We start from the raw sequence: 20,126 nt of genomic DNA, 5'->3' as shown, positions 1-20,126 counted from the left end.
CAATTAAGTGACAGAAACATACATTTATAACTACGTTATTCTATTAGGTATCTCTATTAATTATTCTATTTTAATTCTGAAATACATTTTATATTTTGTAAAATGTGTGTATTTTTAGAAAGATATTTTGTTTTGTCGTTATTTTTTACAATAAGAATACGCTTAGATTATTCTAGGTAGATTTCATCATTAATAGATAAGTCATATAATTAATATGTATTTTTGTTATATGATAGATATAATAAAATTCTGCATTGTGTCGCATTGCGCAAGTTTACAATACATGTAGTTTTTAAAATGTTTACGTTCTTTCGCATATATGTGTAAAAATTAATATTTGCACGTTTTATTTCGAACCTCTTTTGATACCTACATAACTGGACCAATAAAATTTAATTATTACATTTTATTAGATAATGTCTCTATAGGTATCTCATATTAAAAAATATTTTTTTAAATCTGTTCTGTGCAAAGTGATTCGAAAAAAGTGGATAGCGTCATGTGAAATACATTTTACAGATTTTTACGTTTGTGTAAAATGTCTCTTATCTTTATCAGAGTTTACGGAAAATTGATTGTAATCTCAATATCTGATTGATAAAAAACATATAGTTTTATAAAACGCAATAACGGTCATAACTATGTCAACGTTACAAATTGACACACACACATATCAGAGAAAATATATCCATATTTAATTTCTGTTTACTTTCTATGCAGTGATTAGTGCGATACAGTAATATCACAATATTTTAACTATAGATTTTTAAATTTATATTAAAGCGTTTTAATATCTCTTTTTATAGCTATATACTATATACATATATGTATATTTTTGAAGTATTGATTAATTTCTTGTTTGAAAATTTTTTTTATAAAATGTATACATTATAAACAGCAAGATTTAGCATATTAAAAGAAATAATAATAAAATTGGAAACGTCATATGTATTTATCTGCGTATCGAGTTTTCATCACGTACTATACTGAACCAATAATGTTTCTGTCATGGGGTTACCAGAACGACTACCGACATTCTGCAGTGCATTGCAAACTGAATTGTGCACACGTCCACGTTATATAGCAGTCCACGAATCAATCCAACTCAGCGTCGCGGAGAAGATAGAACCGGAAATAGACGCGGTTTCACGAGATTCTCGTTTGGCGAGTTGAAAAAAACGAAGCTTGTGGCCAAAGGAGTGAATCACGCAATGCGATCTCGAGACCCAGGAAATAAAAGCGGAAATTGTGGAGTTCAGTAAAATTTCGGTGAAAAAGATTCGCACGTATGTGAGGCCAAATTATTAAAAAAAAAAACATACGACTAATAACCGTTTCAATTTAGAATATAATTTAGAATATAATTTTTTAATATTTTAATTTTGAGTTAGTCAGAAATTGAAATTTTATTGTAGCAAAAATTTAAGTTTTGACTTTAAAATTTTGTTCCAGCATAAAAAATTAAAATTTTTATGCGACTATTTGTATCAATCTAATTGAGGGGTATAAATTGCGTAAACTTTAAAAGATATCGTTAATGCACTGTTGCGATGAAGAAAATACAGAATAGACATTTTTCTCAAACAAGAATAAGACTTTATTGCCGGGTGTTTTGATTTATAAACTTACTAAATTAAAACTAAACACTTAAAACTTACTAAATATATGTATATAGTCTTTATAATGTTTGGCATGGTTTAAATCTCATTGTAAAAATTTAATTTATTTGATATTATATAATATGTTTTTGTCAATATTTTTTATTTTTAATTTGATTTTGGTTTTAAAGATGTCAGAATTATAAATTAGAACAAGATATTTTGAAAGGGATGTTGTAAGATGGTGGAGGTACTCTTTTATTCGACGAAACATCACGTTTTCATCATCAAGTGAAACAGAAACAGTTTTGAAATAGCAAGTTTCGTAGACTTATCTTTTAAAAGATTCGCGAAACAACTTTCAGTGTGTCATTACTGTTAAATGACGTAAATGAAAATGGCAAAAGTTTGATTTTACTTTGCAGAGTCTCATAATTAATTATTTTTTTTCTATTCTTATGTACCTTTGCTTTTGCATTTAATCTTTAACATAACGTATTAACAGATACGCTTAAATATTTAATAATTTTATATAATATTATCTTATTTTAAATTGTTAAATGATTTTTAAAATGAGAATGAAAATCTTTGGTTGCTATATGCGTCGAAAACGAAAACGAAATAACTGTGCCTAGCATCAGAAATAGAGTCGGATTGAACTCGTTACATGGTTTCATATTTCAGTTCTCTCTCTCTCTCTCAAAGATATAACTACAAATCAGAAATCTTACGCACTCAGATGTCTGTCATGATATTCTTCTGTAAATCACGAAATATTACAGAAAGAATTCTTGCTCCTTTTAAAATACTATTTAATATTTATCAACTACGATTTATGCTAGAAATGTATCTCAATCTCATTATAAACATTATATTTTACTAAAATTATAACAATGTAAGTTATTATTATACATAGGGACATTCTAGATATATTTATTTTTTGTGAACATATTCGTAATTATTGAGTATATATAAATTTTGTATTATTTTGATTTCTCGCTTTTTGTATATATATATTTTTATCTACAATTTGCTTTATTACGCATCGACACTTGAGCAGCAAATGGATGGTTGATTTCTCGTTATATCAGATAATTGAATTTCTCCTTGTTTGGTACGGCCCTTGAGAATTATCGACATAGATTCTAATAAATTACTCGATTTCAGATTCATCTATTTTTCCTCAGTTTTAATTTCCTTGTGTGGAGATTTCGCATACCGATAATAATTGGGTGTCATTTTATCGTTCATGGAAAATCGAGAAAAATGTCAAGTTAGATCGTGATATTCTTTGTTACACACTTTTGAGTTACAATTTCCACGAAATTTAATCACAAAAGGTTATATTCTGTGAATTTTAATTCCAATTTTAATACTATCAATAATTTAACTACAATTTTTATATATTTGAAACATTTTATAAACTATAAATTTTTAAAAATTTTTTCAGATAATGTATAAATATAATAACACATTTTTTAAAAGTACTTGTGCAATTTATATAAAAAGAAAATAAGATATATTTTTATTTATCTTTAATGTAATAAAAGTAATAGAATTATGAGAATTGTTATTCACATATGCGTACTTGTCAGCGGTGTCTTTTACGATTTGTAGATTTTATCTCAAACGCTCATGCAGTCTCTGCATGGAATTGTGGAACAAACTGGTCTTAATGCACGAAAATCTGCATTACAAACAACAGGCCATTATCACGTTTTTTACGCTGCCTTTGTTTTCCGCGTTTTTGCGTTCGCATTCAGTGCAGCTGTGTGAGCCGAAAGTAAATTGTAGTTTTTACCGCCAAATAAATATTGTTCTCGCCAACTGCAGACAGGTACGAAGATTGCATTTCAAATAATTTGATTACCAGTTAGCGCAATCGTTATCGTGGCACGCAGGTGATTCAATAAAAAATTTTATTCGTTATTATAAAGTTAAAAGACTTTTGTAAATACTTCGTGTTAACTATGCAAATCTATATCCTGGTTGCATATTGTGCTCTATTTGAATTTTTATTGTTACCATGCAAATTTTATTCGTCACTTTTATAATAAGAGACACTTTTCAGATACGTACAGGTTTGTCAATAATAATAACAAATGTGTGATGTCAATAATCTATTTTCTAACTGAGGAATTTCTGGCATTACATGTTACAATTGTAGATTTATCGAGACATTTTATTGCCATAATTTGATAAGTGATATATATATATATATATATATATATATATATATATATATATATGGATGTGCGGTAGCTTTATATTTTTCGTAAATGTGATTTGCTTAATATATTAAAAGATTGTCTGCGCTAGTTAGATTTCCTGTATAATTATAATAGTTTATATGTCATGAATATTTGACAAAGATGACGCAACGTAGAAATCTCTCGAATAAATAATAAAAAGTGTCGTCTAAAAAATCTCATGTATGCGCCAATTAAACTTTTCAACAAGAATGATTCATCGCGGTTTCGCAAGTTTTAACGAAAAACCATGTGCGTGCACACGTGTATTCGCGCGTAACATTGAGAGCTGTGTCACTGGACAATCGATATTTGCGCGTCACATCATATGCCGGATGCAACGTACGCCCAGCTCTGTATTCAACGAGTTGCTTAGCTGAATCCCAGATTATACGTGAACGTGATAAGATTTCCGAGCTGCTGATTGTTCACAAAACCTTGTATGAGACCATAGGATTTTCGTTTCACCTCATCTTAGACCACTATCAAGAATATGGTTTTGATAATACAAAGGATTGTAATAGAAGCGATGCGCCATATCGAGATGTACTTTGCCAGTTTAACAATAGTAAGAAATGCTTGTTTCTTCGCGCTTTAAAAGCATAAAACGATTTAATATGTATTATCTACTTTTTATCCTTCTGAATGTATTCTCTTATTATACTATAAATATATCGTACAAACACATTTTCTGTATTTTTGAACTTTTAATATTTGTCTACTACGTTTTGATTTTAGATATATAAAGTTTAATTAGTGCCAAATAGAGTTTAATAAAACTTAATTAGAGCTTACTAAAATGTCAATAAAACACTTCTACAGGTTCAAAGCCAAAATTGTATAATTAAACTAAAGATTCGTTTGAAGAACGGATTGGAGACAAGAGAGTTGCTCAAGTCATTAGTCTACCAATCATGATTCCTATATAAACAACGGAGATCCTTAATTTGATTTAAACTACTGAAATGTTATTAGCTACCAGGGAAAGTTACTAATGACTTGATTATTTCGGAAGTGGTGCAAGTCAATTGCGGAAATCTTGTTGAACTCGACACATTTCATTAGTGTATATCCTCACTTTGCAAACTAAACTTTAAAATATTTTATAAATTTAATCCGACCGTTAATCCGTTCAATATATATTAATATATAAGAATTAGAAATTTTTCTCTTATATATTTATCAATGGATTTATTTATTTTATTAGTATATTCTTTAAGCTGTTATTTATGACTTTCTAAATAAAAATTGTTTTGAAATGGATCGGAAAATATCCTAACATATATCATGATTAATTATATCTAATTGATCACTTATTTGATATTTATATTTCATCCAAAGAAAATCAAGTTACAAGAATAAGTGAACGAAAATATTGTTCTTAAATCGACAGGATCGCCAGGTAATGTAAAAATGACTGCGGTTTTCTTAAATAAATGTTGTTGTACTGCAAGAAAAACTTCTGTATCAATATCAGACAGTTAAAAATACAATCATTAGTTTTTGGATTAACTATCGATGTATGTGCAATTAAAAATGTTTTTTTTTTGACTTATAATGTTCTTTTTGCGCAGCACGAATGTATATTTTATATATCATAATTGCTTATACATTTCACTATTGGAAGTTTAGAGCGCAAGAAAAATTTTGAAGAATTTTATTTTAAATAAAAGAAGAGAATGAGAATGAGAAAATATGTATGTGTGAGAGAGGGAGATTTCTAAATTACATTATGAAAAATAATAAAATCTGATTTACCTTTTGACAGTATTGAAATTACGGATTTTGACGGAAGATTCGGAAGGCCTTTAATCTCGTAAATGGAAGCTGCATGCTGCATTAAGAAGTCTGTGTGGCTGACAGCGCTGCAATTCAATATAGGCTCTACTGAACTGTTCATAGATCAAGCATCTCGTATGAGATGAATGCGGAGGGTCTATTGTCTCATCATATCCCCGACTTTGATCGTGGCATTTCATAGGTCGCGCAAATTAACGCGTTCGTATCCCGTTAAATGTTACCGTTCTCAGGAAATGTTACGTTTCACGGGGCCATTAGACACGCTTTCGACATTTCAAAGTATGGGACAGATTACGCCCATGCCTGCGCATTTTCGTCGCGCTCGATGCAAATTTATGGACGACCGCTTGCTAACAAATTCGCTGGCCACACAAGGCTGACCACACGTTGAGTTTCTCTACTAGACTTGCTCCACATGTTACGCAGTCTCTCGCTTGAATCAAGAAACGTTCGTTAATATGTGTGACATGATTAATTGATATTCAATTTACATACGCGAAAATCTAGAATAATCAAAGATACATTCTACGGAAAACTTTACTCAGCAATTATATCTTTTTCCTACAAAATTTTTATTTAATTTTTTATTTATTTTAAAATTTTGTAAAATTTATAACTAATAATTAAATTTTTGGAGAGAGAGAGAGAGAGAGAGAGAGAGAGAGAGAAGAGGAAAGAAAAAGATAAGATATTATTATAAAAGACTATAGATTAATCGGAATCAAAAAGTGTTATTTTGATTCTTATATGGTTTTACTATAAACATGATTGTTCATGTTTTTGCAAAAAATATACCTTGAAATCCTTTAATAGGTATTTTTAATAAGTACATATTGATCCACTCGTTTATATTTACGTCAAAAAATACATACATTAGTAACTTGTAATAAAAAATGAATGTTGCTTCATTATTAGACAATATATCAAGTAACAAATGTATATACGTCGCGTTGATTCATTATTAATATTATTAGTGATGAATTGTTGCATAAAAGTTTACTCGATAAAACTTACCAAACTTTTTTCTGTCTCAAACCGACTGAATTTTGTCTTTTCTAATTCTGTCACTCTTCTCGTCTCGGTCACACAGTATCATGATGTATAGTAAGCTTTTTCTCCCATCGTATCATACGGGCACTCGTGGCAACAGGTTGCCTAGCAACAGTGCTTACCTCTTCTGGTTAACCACCAGGACCATTGCTGACGCTAGCGATAGCACTTTCGTTCCCATTTGCTCTCGTGGCCTTCCTTCGGTTATTTTGCGCAATTTACACTACGAACCCTACCTTTCTCCGACGCGAGCTTCCAGTTAATGTGCTGTCGGTCGACGGAACTGTGTTAACAGACCTTATCACTCTCCGAAATTTACCGTCTCGGAGAGAGTAGAATGGCTCTGATGACCCGCAGACACTATATCTAGATATCACTGGGATGTATGATAAGAAGCGGTCTCGCCTAGTGAGTATGATCCCTCTGGGAACTGTTATACGCTAGAACGAAGAAGAAGCGTTATTTAAGGATATTTTTTTCCCCACAGCGCGGCGGTTTCGTAGAATGAAAGTTTTATCCAGCTTTTGCTCGTGACTTTACACGATAATGATTATTTGGCGAGTCTTTTTTAGGTTTCTGCGGTGGAAATACTGTGGAAATTATGTGACACTCGATTATCCCCCCCCCCCTACATACATTCCCAAATGTCTGTAATGTTGGTACTTACAGTTAGTTACAAAATATCTAACTTTATAGGATTAAAGATATAAATATAAATAGAATTACGTAATAATTGTTTAATAAATAAATTTTACGTAAAAATATATAGCATGTATAAGATAAGATTGGTACTTTTACTGAGGAAGGAAATTGAATTATCAAAGAATATTTTTTTACTAATGTGACTGTCCTTATGCTTATTTTTCTTCTCAGTTCTCCTACAGAGCTCATTTCTGAAATCAGTTCTCGACTTCTTTTTATCTCATATAAGAGAAGGGTCTTGTCGTCTTGATCGAATGGTCAAATGTTCACATTTTCTTCCCCGCATTGTTCTCTCTCTCTCTCTCTCTCTCTCTCTTTTACTCTCTCTCTTTCAGGAAATTTATTTTGATACGTCAGAGGAAAATATAGTCTATTCACAATAGAAGCACACTGGAAATATCGATAAAAAATCAGCCATATTAGACGTAGATATCTTGATTTAGATATATCTTGTTATGTATAAGAATCGTAAATCTATTGAAATATACGTGATTTTATAAAAGGTTACCTGAGAAATTATGGTTTATTGTGAAGGCATTACGAAGACGAATTGTTCAAATTTAAAACAGATAACGAAATAATATCTGGACATACGTATATATTTTAATCTTTTTTGACATTTTAACAATAAATATTTAGAACTTTTAATACAATTTAATAATTTTTTACACATGCAGATGATTGCTAAAATTTATTTACTCTCAAGTTTTGGGAATTATCTCAAAATTGATAATTTTAGAATCGAGTATGTGTATACATTAATCTATATTTAATAATGGTTTAATACACAACAAAAATTTTCTTTATTACATTAATCATTTATCTCAATTAATCTTAACAGGCTGCGGTCATGAAAATTTAATAAATTGAATCAACGGATCGATTGATTGATTGGTGCCGTGTACATGTTTCGTAAAAATTATTTAAAAATATTGGAAAATGGATCGCCTTTTATCTGATAGTATGCCATTATAACGTATATCTGAGATAATGAAATAGTGCAGTTAAATATATTTGACTACTGACCTTTTTCCATATCCATGCATTATCTATGCAGAAGCTAATCTCTGACGTATTATCAAGTACGAGATGCACCGAAAATATTCTTCCATGTGAATTTTACTTAACGGCTCCCGATCCTATCAGCGTCTTCTTATTTTCGCATTTACGTAACGGCGACTATCTTTACTGTTATGCTAAGGCACAATAGAAACTGAAGAGAAAGAAAGTTCTCTCTTTGTGTGCTATTGTACCTATTCAGCAAAAAAATATACATTTTTTTAAAATTGTATAATAAAATATTTTTTACTGTTAGGTCCTTAATATCTTATTTTATAATTGTGAAAAGTTAACAGCATAAAAGTATAATTTAAATTTTTTACACTAATATATATTCTCTTCTGCAATAAAATACATTAAAATATAATAAGATGCTATTTACATCGATCGATATAATAGAGGATGTTCATGTCAATTTTCAAAGTGTCACACATTATCGTGCGCATTAGCACGGCATATTTTACTTCGTTAAATATGAAGTATATGTGATTACGATAATGGCATTTTATAGAGTGTGTAAATTTTAGAAGACGCGTTGACGTTAGTCTTTTCACTATATCTAATCGAGTTATATCGGATTGTTGATGTTATTGCTCGTACATCATCGTGAAAGGAAGTAATATCTATGACACGTAATATATCACCGTATACCGTATATATTATAATGAAATCTGCATAATACCTGTTTTGAGCGCATATCTTTATTTTATTGCATAGACTCTACAATAATATCATAAACGAGAAAAATCTCTTTAATTATGTATAAAGAAAACATATTTTTATTATGCAAGTCAATTATTTATATAAATTTATCTTTGCAAAAATTTGAAATTATTTTATATTTAAAACGCGTAGTAAAATCTGCATTATACGTATGCTATATACTTCTTAATATTTTTATATTTTTTTATTATCTTTATATATTTTTTTATAGAATGTATAAATCGCTAATATTGTCAGACGAAATTGCGAATATTTCATGAAAGATAATGTAGAGACTTAAAATCATAGTGTGTGTGTAAGAAGAGTAACAATATATTTCCGGATATCTTACGATAACACTGATATCTGAGAAATTGCTGCATGCTACCGCCTTATATAAAATAGCGTTTGCAGTCTCATTTATATGCTAATCATATCATTTGAAGACTTAATGCATTCATTCACGGTAAATATCGGAGACATTTAGAAGTCTTGGTCTTACTTACAGGAAGCATGCATTTAAGTAGTCACTTTGGAAAGATTTTATATGGCTCAATTAAGACATTAGAAAAATGTTTAAAATCAATAATAGCAATATATATATACATGTGATAATAACTTTTACAGAAATAATAATAATTATATGATAAATAATAATAATAATAAGATATAAAAGTTTCTACTGCTCAGTTAATTTTGTCTTTTAAGTTCTGTATGGATATTATGGATTACTGCAAAAGTATAGATACCTTTTATTTTTTGGCTAACATTAAATTTAATATGCGTAATAATCCAGTTAAAATTAATTTGAAATTAATTTGAAATAGAATATTCAGCTATATTAAACCGGATCTAAATCACAAGCAAAACGAGTGAAATAAACATGCACGAACAAACAACTTTGCATTCATTGAAGCAAGTTGTTCATTCGTATTTGTCATACTTGTTTCTTCGGTATGGATTAATACGTTAAATACGTCGTGGAATTTATTTTGATACGCAATGTAGTGTTTGTTCTGTTTTATTTCTGCGGCTTACGACGCGGAATATTGTATATATACACACGCGGTTATCTTGATATCCTTTGCACGGTGACAGTCAAACGAGCAGGTATATTGGCGCGTAAACCGCTCTCTATTACTTCTCGAAATAATTCACCACGATTGTTCCTGCGAGTGTATAGCGATTACTAATTTATTTACTTATCTAATTCCTGCGATTAACGGATTGTAAATATATCGAGGCCTATAATTGAGAAACAGCTATTTCAAATAACATTTTTAACAAGAGAACGTAAATTATGGAATTTTTAAATTTATTTATTTGCTTATATATATATATATATATATATATATATATATATATCTATTTATTTATCTAGTTATTTTCTTTGTAATATTTATAGACGATTATTATTTAACGTTATTTCTCAATACGCAATTTTGACAATTATCAAGAGATCAAATATGATCATTGTACTAAAACGGCAATACATGTGTGTGCATTTTAAAAAAACTCACTATACTATTGGAAATTTATTACGATATAATTTCTGAAATATTATATGAATTACAGCTTTTTAAACTATCATTACTTTATACCTACTCTTTTTCGCGGTATTCTTCCGACGAGATATATAATGAAGTATATGATCATTGTAAAATGGCAATGCATGCGCGTGTGTGCATTTTTAACAAGTCTCTACTATTGGAAATTTATTGTGATAATTTATGAAATATTATCGAGTGAATTACAGCTTTGCACTATCATTACTTTATACTCTTTTTCGTGGTATATTCTTCCGACGAGATATAATGAAGTATATGTTGTACGCGATTAATGCCGGGTGGGTCGTACAAAATACCGCGCGACTGTTATATTCTGGTAATTAGTGCGCGCGTGCGATCGTAATTACCCGTATTTTCGCGAATGTGTGTTGTGTGAATGTCATGAAGAAGCAGTGGAAGATTAAGAGTGGAGCTTGGTGTCAAGCGATGACGGAGCAACTCTGGGGTAAGTTATTTATTATTTATATTATTATTTATTAAAGTAGGTCTTTATATATCAGATTTTATAGAAGTTTATATATCTAAAAATACGTTCGGAATAATGTATTTTGTCTGCTAAATATATATCGAAAAAAGCAATGAAATAAAAATTTAATACACACAATAATTATTTTTTCGAAAATTAATTATTTTGAATAGTGTTTAATTTGAATATTTTTTACAACGTTTGTGTACTAAAACTTTGCTGTTGCCCATCATATCGATGAATCTTATATAAATTATTTTTTATTTTAATTTAGAAGTCCATGGATTTGTATAAAAGTTATATTAAATACTTACAAAATGTATATAAAACGAGTTATAAAGAAAAGAATTAAAGATTAAAGTATCGTAATGATCATTAATATAAAATATTATATTATCATGTTATATATAAAAATTTAAACTTGCAATAACAACAGATGCAATAATGAAATATTTTGTATTATTTATATTTTGTATTTTAGTAAGTTGCCTGATGTTTGAATTCATTATTTATATTCCTATATTGTCATATATTTAAAAAAGTTAATAATTTGAAAGTAGAAATTACTGCTATTCGCATAAAACCTGTGATATAACGGTGAAGGAGAATATATTAAAAATATTACCTATATGTAGATATATAAATGTAATTTTTCAAAAATCCATCGTGTAAAATCCATTCCATTCTCTCCCTCGAAATGCATGGGGTTAAAACAGATTAGAGCAAAACCCTAGACTATGTACTATACTAGACTATGTAACTGTCCATCGATTTATTGCACACGCAAGAATGCACACATAAACCTAATAGAGCTTATTACTGTTGGTACGTTATTGATCGATTTGGTCATTTAGTAGTACAATTATGGTATATAATGCACGAGTCATTTAATATTTATAACATGTTTGAACTCGGAGGCATGAAGAAAAGATACATATAAGAAGTACATTATAGCTAAAATATGCTCCATAAAAAGCGATAAATAATGATAGATGAATTTTATCTTATAGTTTTATAGTGTAATTTTGTAGGTGTTAATTGAGATGTGCAACTGATCGGTGTTTGAATTATTAATAGGCGGACACGATCGTAATATTGTATAGCATATACACTAATTTGCATAAGATATAAAGCTGGTTAGATCCACAAGCACGGCGGCCAATCACAGAGACACGGATTTCTCTTATGAAAGCTTCCTGATTGCTCCATTCGCCTATCCGTTATACCTCGGGTTTTATGCAAATAACTGCGACCCTTACCTTCGCCAGCTTTCCGAACTAGTTACTTCGTCTTAAATGTTTCGTAAGTAACTGAATTGTTAGGTTGTCGTCGTTACACTCAATTCATTAAGTTATCTCTTGCATAACATGATGTTTCATTGCATTTTATATATTAAGAAATTTATAATGAATATAAATAGTTAAATACTTACAAGCTGCTTTAGAACATAATTTCAAGATTTCAGGGCGCTTTAAAATGTAATCTGTTAATAAGTATATGATAATATTGAGATAAAATTGAGATTTTTTATACAAAAACGATTAATTTAGTTTGCTCTTAAAAAGATTTTTATTTCAACCTATCAATTTCGACTTAAATTTAATTAAGTTTGTTATTCACGCTTTACGATTAAAATATTTAGGGCCGGTTTCATCATATCCGATTAGTTTAATCGGCCGATTAAGTGCCAACCATGATTGATCAATCTGCTTAATGACAAATGCGATTGGTCAGTTTCAATGGAATAATCGGCCGTTTAAACTAATCGGAGATGGTGAAACCGGCCCCTAAAGATATAAATAACCATTGGGATTATTTTTCCGCTTTTCTGTAGTTAAAAATGGGGACTCGAAAGAGAGAGGAGAGAGAGAGAGAGAGAGCTCCACAGGCAAATCTCATTGGGAACATATTAGTAAGGAAAGTACGATTAACGACGATAAATCTTTTTGACAGTCGAAATCTTCTATGAAAAACATTGAAGTGTTCGTTTCATGGGTCATTTATCTTTCGTTATACCGCGAAAATCGGACGTCGCCGTTACGCGAAATGCATTTTGCAATTTTCAGCAAAAGTAATATATTTTATTATATTCACAAAAAATCATTTCTGCGAATCTGTGGCGTTTTATTATTCATCCCTTTTTCATCTTGTAAATTTTACAATTTTTCTTATTTCTTTATTTTTACACTCGTTTATTTAGAATGACACGATAGTTGGATTATTTAACTTATTAATCTTAAAGGCCACCTTTTTTTTTTTAATAAATGCAGCTATATTTTTTTCTATTTAATTAGAGCGCGTTTATTCTTATCTATAAATTAAAAATTTTCTTTTGCTCATCCCACAAAATCTGTGTTCTTTTACAATTCTTGATGGTCAAAGATATAACTATCGTGATTTCGCAGCGAGATATCATGACATTGATGCGATGGTATTAAAGCGCAGGTGATGCCAAGGTGATGCCTTTATTGTATGTCATGTTCCAAAATTGCACGGCATTATCGATGAAGCACTGTTTGTTCCGATGATTTGGAGAATTCTGACAGCTTGTCATTCTAAATTTCTATTTTCATAAACGAAAATCGATAAATTGTAAGACGACATATAAGGCTATAAAATAAACACAAATAAATTTAACTATAGAAATCTGTACTGTTTGAAGCGCTACTTCCGCTTTGTCTCAGTTATAGATAAAAAAACCATTTTTTTATTGTAAAAATTTATAGTATTTAGTAGTTTAACAAATTATCGTGTACTTAACACCAATTCTTGTCGTTGAATAGAAAAGTTGTTCCTATATAATGTCAAATATATTTTTTCAAATATATTACAAGTATTTTTAAGGAGAAGCTGATATTTTTGCAAATATAAATAAATTATATGTAGCACACTAGATACATATAATAACGAATTATTTTACATATTACATATATATTTTTAAGAAATAGAATAAAAAATTTATTTGAAAAAAAAAATAAAAAAGAGAAGATAAATTATAAGCCCTTTTATTAAACTTCTATATACTTTATATTTCTATTTTTTCGTAAATAAGGAGATATTAATCGTGACTCTTTCAAACCAATATTTCTATCATTAAAGTATATACCTTTGCCGTCTTTGAGTGCGTCTTCAACTCAAACTTCGAACAACTTTCTTTTCGTAAGGTTAGAACTTTGAGGCAACTATGAGAATGAAAAACAAGTCAGACAGAGGAAACATCCGATAAATTACAGAATTAGGGGCAGGTTGCGCGCCCATCTTCTTCCAGGCCTGAACTTTAATGATATTAATAGGTGTCTGTGGGTACTATTAATTTCTAGGGATGTCACAAAAACGAAGGGGCGAAATTTCACGTTGATAGGTATATATGTTACATATTGTCACGATGGAACGTTTTTAGTGGAATTTTCCAAGTAATTTTTTTTTGTCAAATAATATCACAAATTTGCTCAATAATAATAGTTTCCTTTCTCGAATTAAATAAACAGTAAAAATTGTACAAAATTTTTTAAGGATTGCGATATTTCATTTTCTTAAATAAGGTGTATTTGAAATTATTATAAAATGCAATCATCTTAATTAGATATATACTTCCGTTAAGAAAGAAATTAATTACGGAAAAACATTTCAAAAAAAACTTTCCTCTTCATAATTTTTACTAAATTATTTTAAGAATACGATTATGTAGATAGATACAAATATAATGAGCAATTCATGCACATTTTGAAACACGATTAAAATTTCGATTATTTTAAGAAAAGTGATAGAATTGTAGAAAATAATCTTCTTCATATTACTCGTAACAATAAAATTTATCCAATTGAAAAAACTATTCAAAGGCTTAAAGGTTGCTAATATATTGTATTAAGTATTGTATTGTATCTTTTATGGGGCTAAAAGACAATTTTTTATGAGAGCAGACTTTCATGATATAAATCTTGATATAAAATCAGGGTATTTGTGAATAAAACGTTTTACGATAAGGATCGCATAGTCTTGCGTCAGCGTCTATAAAGCCTTTGACGGGTATTCATCGCGCAATATAACTTTGAGAATATACTACGCAAAAAGTTACGATAAATCCAGATAATAGAAATGGAGGAAAAAGAGAATTTTATGACTACAATATAACCCGAGATATAACCGCATTGGTATCGTATATCTGAACAAATGTATTTTTTCATGATACCACTTACGACGTTCAGAGATTATTTTTCAATGATTAAATTTAATAAACCACTAAATAATAATAACCAATAAGATATATTTAAAGAAATATTTGTATATTTAAATTTAATGAGAAGTACGTATATGTATGGTTAGTTTTTCTCATATATATATATATATATATATATATATATATATAAGAGCATTTTAATAATTTATAAAACTACGCGTATTATTTATGCAACAGTGTGACAATGTAAAACGTAACACATTAGAAATCAATAGGTTTTTAAAGCTTTAAAATGTGACTATAATAACATCACAATAGAACAATAAATGAAACGAAAGACAATTCAACTAGGATTTGAAGTAGAACGTGAAAAGCTAATGCCGCTTCGAGATTCTCAAGTGCAGGGCGTCAGCCATAAACTTTCCCGAAGTTCCATAGTAACTTACCGCACTATCATATCTCTACGTAGACACTTACCGCACATATGCCGATCCAACTGCATTCACTGTCGCATTACAGGCCTTGTTTGATCGCACTTACTCGCTTTGGCTTTTCACTATCGGTAAATCCGACCATCCAACTTTGGGAACATGCCAAATCTATGAACAGGTAGAGTCTCCCCTATCATCCTCCTATCGTTTGCATGCATGCAAGGGCAACCATAAGTACCATTTTGGCGTATCCAGTACCAAAGGATTGAATGCCCTCATCACACAGAATAAGCAATTAGTTCCATATAAAAAGCGATGGGCTAGAATTAATAATCTTTAAATATATATTTTATATAAAGTTACATTTATCATATTGTGAAAACCTATTTCCATTAAAATTTATGTAAAAAATGATGTGTACATATATATCTTTCCTAAAAATAATAATATACAGTAAATAATAATATTCAAATTTAATGTTTTTTTAACTATTTTTTTACGTAATTTAAAGTTAAATTAATTTTGTAGAAAAATATTGCTATTAAAAATATACTGTTGGTTTAAAAAAATATTATTAATTATTTGCCATACACATAAATTTATTTTGAAGATTTGAAGATTTCTTTAACAAGACCTTATATAGAATAGAGTAGATGCTAAAAGTGCTAGTAATATTGATTCTCTGAAGATGTTTACTCTGAAAGATAGAATTACCCTCAGTTTTTCTTTCACATTTTAGGTTCTTGCAGAAATGTTCAGTATTATCTGACAGATAGCTGATGAAATTTATTAAGTTCTTGACACGGAAATTTTCATTTAACTTTTACCAATTTCTGTTTTTACCGTCGACAAGTCCTTACGCATTATAGATCATTCTTTGTTCTCTTCCAGTCGCGAACAATTTACTCGTTGCGAATAACAATTTCGTCGACGCACAGCAGTTGCTAGCTTTCTCTCTTGTTTCCTGTTTCTGGCATTTGCATCGAAATTAACGGATTAAATCTTTACATGCGCAACACCTGCAATATAACAATTCAGTCAAGCGAAATTCTAATATTGCCAGTGTAAAGACAATACGCAATATATGTCAACAAAAAGTTGTTGGCGATTCCTTACACATCTGTTTGTTATATAACTTAATTCATTGAAACTTATCCATCTCGCAATAATGGCATCTGATTTTCTTCTGCCTTTTTATTTATTTAAATTGTCTAGATTATAGTTATACGTATTTAAATAAAATTACACAAGCGTTACGCAATTTGTTCGATCGGTATTATAAACTAAAAAAAACATAGAGTGGTAACACAAAAAAATACACATATGTCTTGATGTCGGATTAATGTATAAATGATGGTATTATTAGACGTAAAATATTTTATAGATTAAAACTTACAATTTACGTCAATCTTGAAAGTAGATAACAAGAGAAGTGGCCAAGTATTATGCGAGAGACAATAGTTGCCATACAAAACATGTATACTAGAACGATAAAAAAAACAAGAGATTTTATATTTTAGATAATAGGACAAGTACTTTGGTACTGGTCCAGAAAATGAATCTAAGTTCTATGAATCTAAGAAGTAGAAGATTTATAATCCATGCAGAGAATTTTAACATTTAAAAAAGGTTATACTTCTATTTTAAATTTGCTTTTATATTAAGACTTTGAATTGATTGAGAGAAATATAAGAGAGAATCTCTTTTTTTTCTATAATATATTTGATTAGAATTCCTATATTCTACATTAATATTTAGTCTCCATTCAGAAATGAAATTACTCGCGGTAAACTTCGGCCGTGATCTGATTTGTATTGATCGATTGTACGATACGCGGACACGCCATTTCCGTACCTCGTCGATTTATAAATACTCCGATCGGGCTGTTTGGTAAAATCGAAAACTCCTTTTCTTCACACGTGACCATGATCGATGTCGAGATAGGAGGACGACAAAGTTTAAGTTTAATGGAGATCCGATTTTTGTTCAACGCTTCTGCGGTGGACGATAATAAAAGCGCCACGAATTGTTTCGGGAAAACGATAAGCGTTCGATTCCGTGTATCACTTTGTTCAATCAGAAATCGATTTTGATTTTACTTTACGGCACCTATTGCTTCCGATGTTGCAGCGCGATGAAAAAAATAAACCGTATCATATTTTGCATTGTCTATACGGACTGTTTATTAAGTCGCTTGGTTGTTACGATAATAACAATGTATCGCGTTTTTTAAAAAATATACTGAAACATTATTTTTACAGCAGTAACGCCAGTAACATTTGACGCGTTTTAGTTTTTCTATACGTAAACAAAATTAAGTTTTACATTTTGAAGAGAATAAATCAATTAAAAAACGCTTCTTTCTAGAATTTTCCAATTACTTCGAGCTTCTACTAAGAAATGAGCCTATTAATGGATATAATGAATGTTAATATTCGTAAATATCGGCCTGCACAATTGTACACGTCTCGTGAGAGATTCAATATTTTTAGTATCTCTTGCAGGAATAATGATAAAATAAATTGTATGGTGCTTATATGCATGATAATTTTATTTAAACATATACAACTATAACTTACTTATTATAAATAAATATAGAAAACATGCTTTTTTACTTTTAAACAGAAATTAAAAACGCAAGATCGAAGATATTCAGATCGTAAGATATATGTCAAACAGATGTGTGTGTAGTATATTTTAAAATAAATTTGTACATTGTGTAACCAAGGATAATCGTAGTTCCATGATAGATGGATAATATAAATATAAATAATAGATGAATGTCTGAGATAAGAGTAATTTTTTAATCGCCTGTCAATTTTACATTATTTTCAAATATTATGCTTTATATTATTTTAATAATGTCGATTACATATATAATTAGAGTCCCTCTAATCAGAGTCTGGTCAACTTGCAGTTCTGGCAAAATTCTGCGAGAGAGAAAGATATAATAGAGAAAGAGAAAGCGATATTACATTTATATCGCTTTTTCTTTTTCTCTTATTTCTCTTTCTCTTTCTGTTTCTATTGCGTTTGCCAAGAAATGGCGAACCAATCAAAAGTTGCTACTGTATGGTCAGACTCTGACTAGAGGGACTCTACATATAATTTGTATCATTTTTGAACCGACCGACAACGATGCATTCACTTTAAAAGCCATTATTGCGAGCTTGCAAATTTCTAACTGACTTCTATCTGTATCACCCGCAAAGCTTGCACCAGAAATATAATACCGTATCGTATATCATTACGCAATTGTATCCTGAATTACAAGCTACAGTATCGCATTTGTAGCTATTAAAATGATCCGTTAGATAGCAATCTAAAAATACATATGTACTAATCTGAATATAATCTTAATGTAAACTTTATTGTAATACTAACATTGTAAAGAGATGTCATTAATTTTTTAATAAAAAACTTATTAAAAATAATATATAAACATATTCTCAAAGAGTTAATTTATCTCTTAGGGAAAAAAGATTTGTTTTTTTCCATTAATAACATTAAGTTTACCTAAATGAAACACATTGTTTTCCGTAATAGTTACATATGAAACAGTTATGAAAGAAAAATGAGTTTGCGATGTGGGAATCATAATTCAAAGATCGATGAAAATAGAAAGTGTTTAAAGCTTCTAACGTATAGTATCAAGAGACGCGGCAGTGTGCCAAGTATATACGCGCCCGCGATACGGTTTATAGATAGGTACTTTATGGTTACTTTAGATAGTAACTTTTTCGATTTTCTTTACTAGTGGTGTTAGTTTGTTTTTTCTAGCGAAAGTTGAAAATGCGCTAAAGGAAGAAGACCCATTCGGTAAATTTCACTGATCGCCAAATAAAGGCACAGTATCCTAGAATTGGTTAATTGTAATGGCGCTTTTTAAAACTCGATCTTCTTCCCGGCGGCACAAGTTCACTGTTCTATGAGCACATTGTAACGTACGCTATATACAGAACACTGTGAAGGAGACTCCGATCGGCCACGAATGAAATCAACGAGCTTAGCAGCGCGTGAAGGGGATAGCCGTTGAAAGGATCCTACTTTCAGAAAAGTTTACGTGCTTCAGAGAATAACGCGTTAAACTGCAAAAAAAAATTCTGGAAAATTGCGTCGTTCTAAAAGCAATTGCAAACTTTCAATATTTTTTTTCACATTCAAGTTTTGTATATTATGGAAGCTCTTCGAGCTTGAGATGCAAATTAGTGACGAAACAAAAATGGATTTTGAACAAGAAGTATGCGCAGCTGGTTTAAACGCGTGGGATACTAATGTTGATACTATAGCTAAGAGATTGTAAATTGAAATTCTTTGAATTTGT

General features: G+C 29.8%; 1 protein-coding gene and 1 long non-coding RNA gene across 6 annotated transcripts in view; one reads left to right on the top strand and one right to left on the bottom strand.

The window, feature by feature from the left end:
• Positions 1–20,126, top strand: part of LOC143895945 (A-type potassium channel modulatory protein KCNIP1) — a 166,531-nt gene that overhangs the window by 47,086 nt on the left and 99,319 nt on the right. The gene's annotated exons all lie outside the window — the stretch shown is intronic.
• LOC143895936 (uncharacterized) lies at positions 13,231–16,035 on the bottom strand. The gene is made up of 3 exons (XR_013256501.1): positions 15,849–16,035; positions 14,301–14,376; positions 13,231–13,757 (listed from the first exon to the last, which is right to left on the bottom strand). It is a non-coding gene; the product is annotated as an uncharacterized LOC143895936 (long non-coding RNA).

The sequence above is a fragment of the Temnothorax americanus genome, unplaced genomic scaffold (assembly GCF_048541705.1).
Source record: "Temnothorax americanus isolate GAGA-0224 unplaced genomic scaffold, ASM4854170v1 Scaffold17, whole genome shotgun sequence".
In the NCBI taxonomy this organism is placed as follows: Eukaryota; Metazoa; Arthropoda; class Insecta; order Hymenoptera; family Formicidae; genus Temnothorax; species Temnothorax americanus.
Note: the sequence above shows the minus strand (reverse complement) of the source record. Positions and strands in the feature narration are given on the sequence as shown.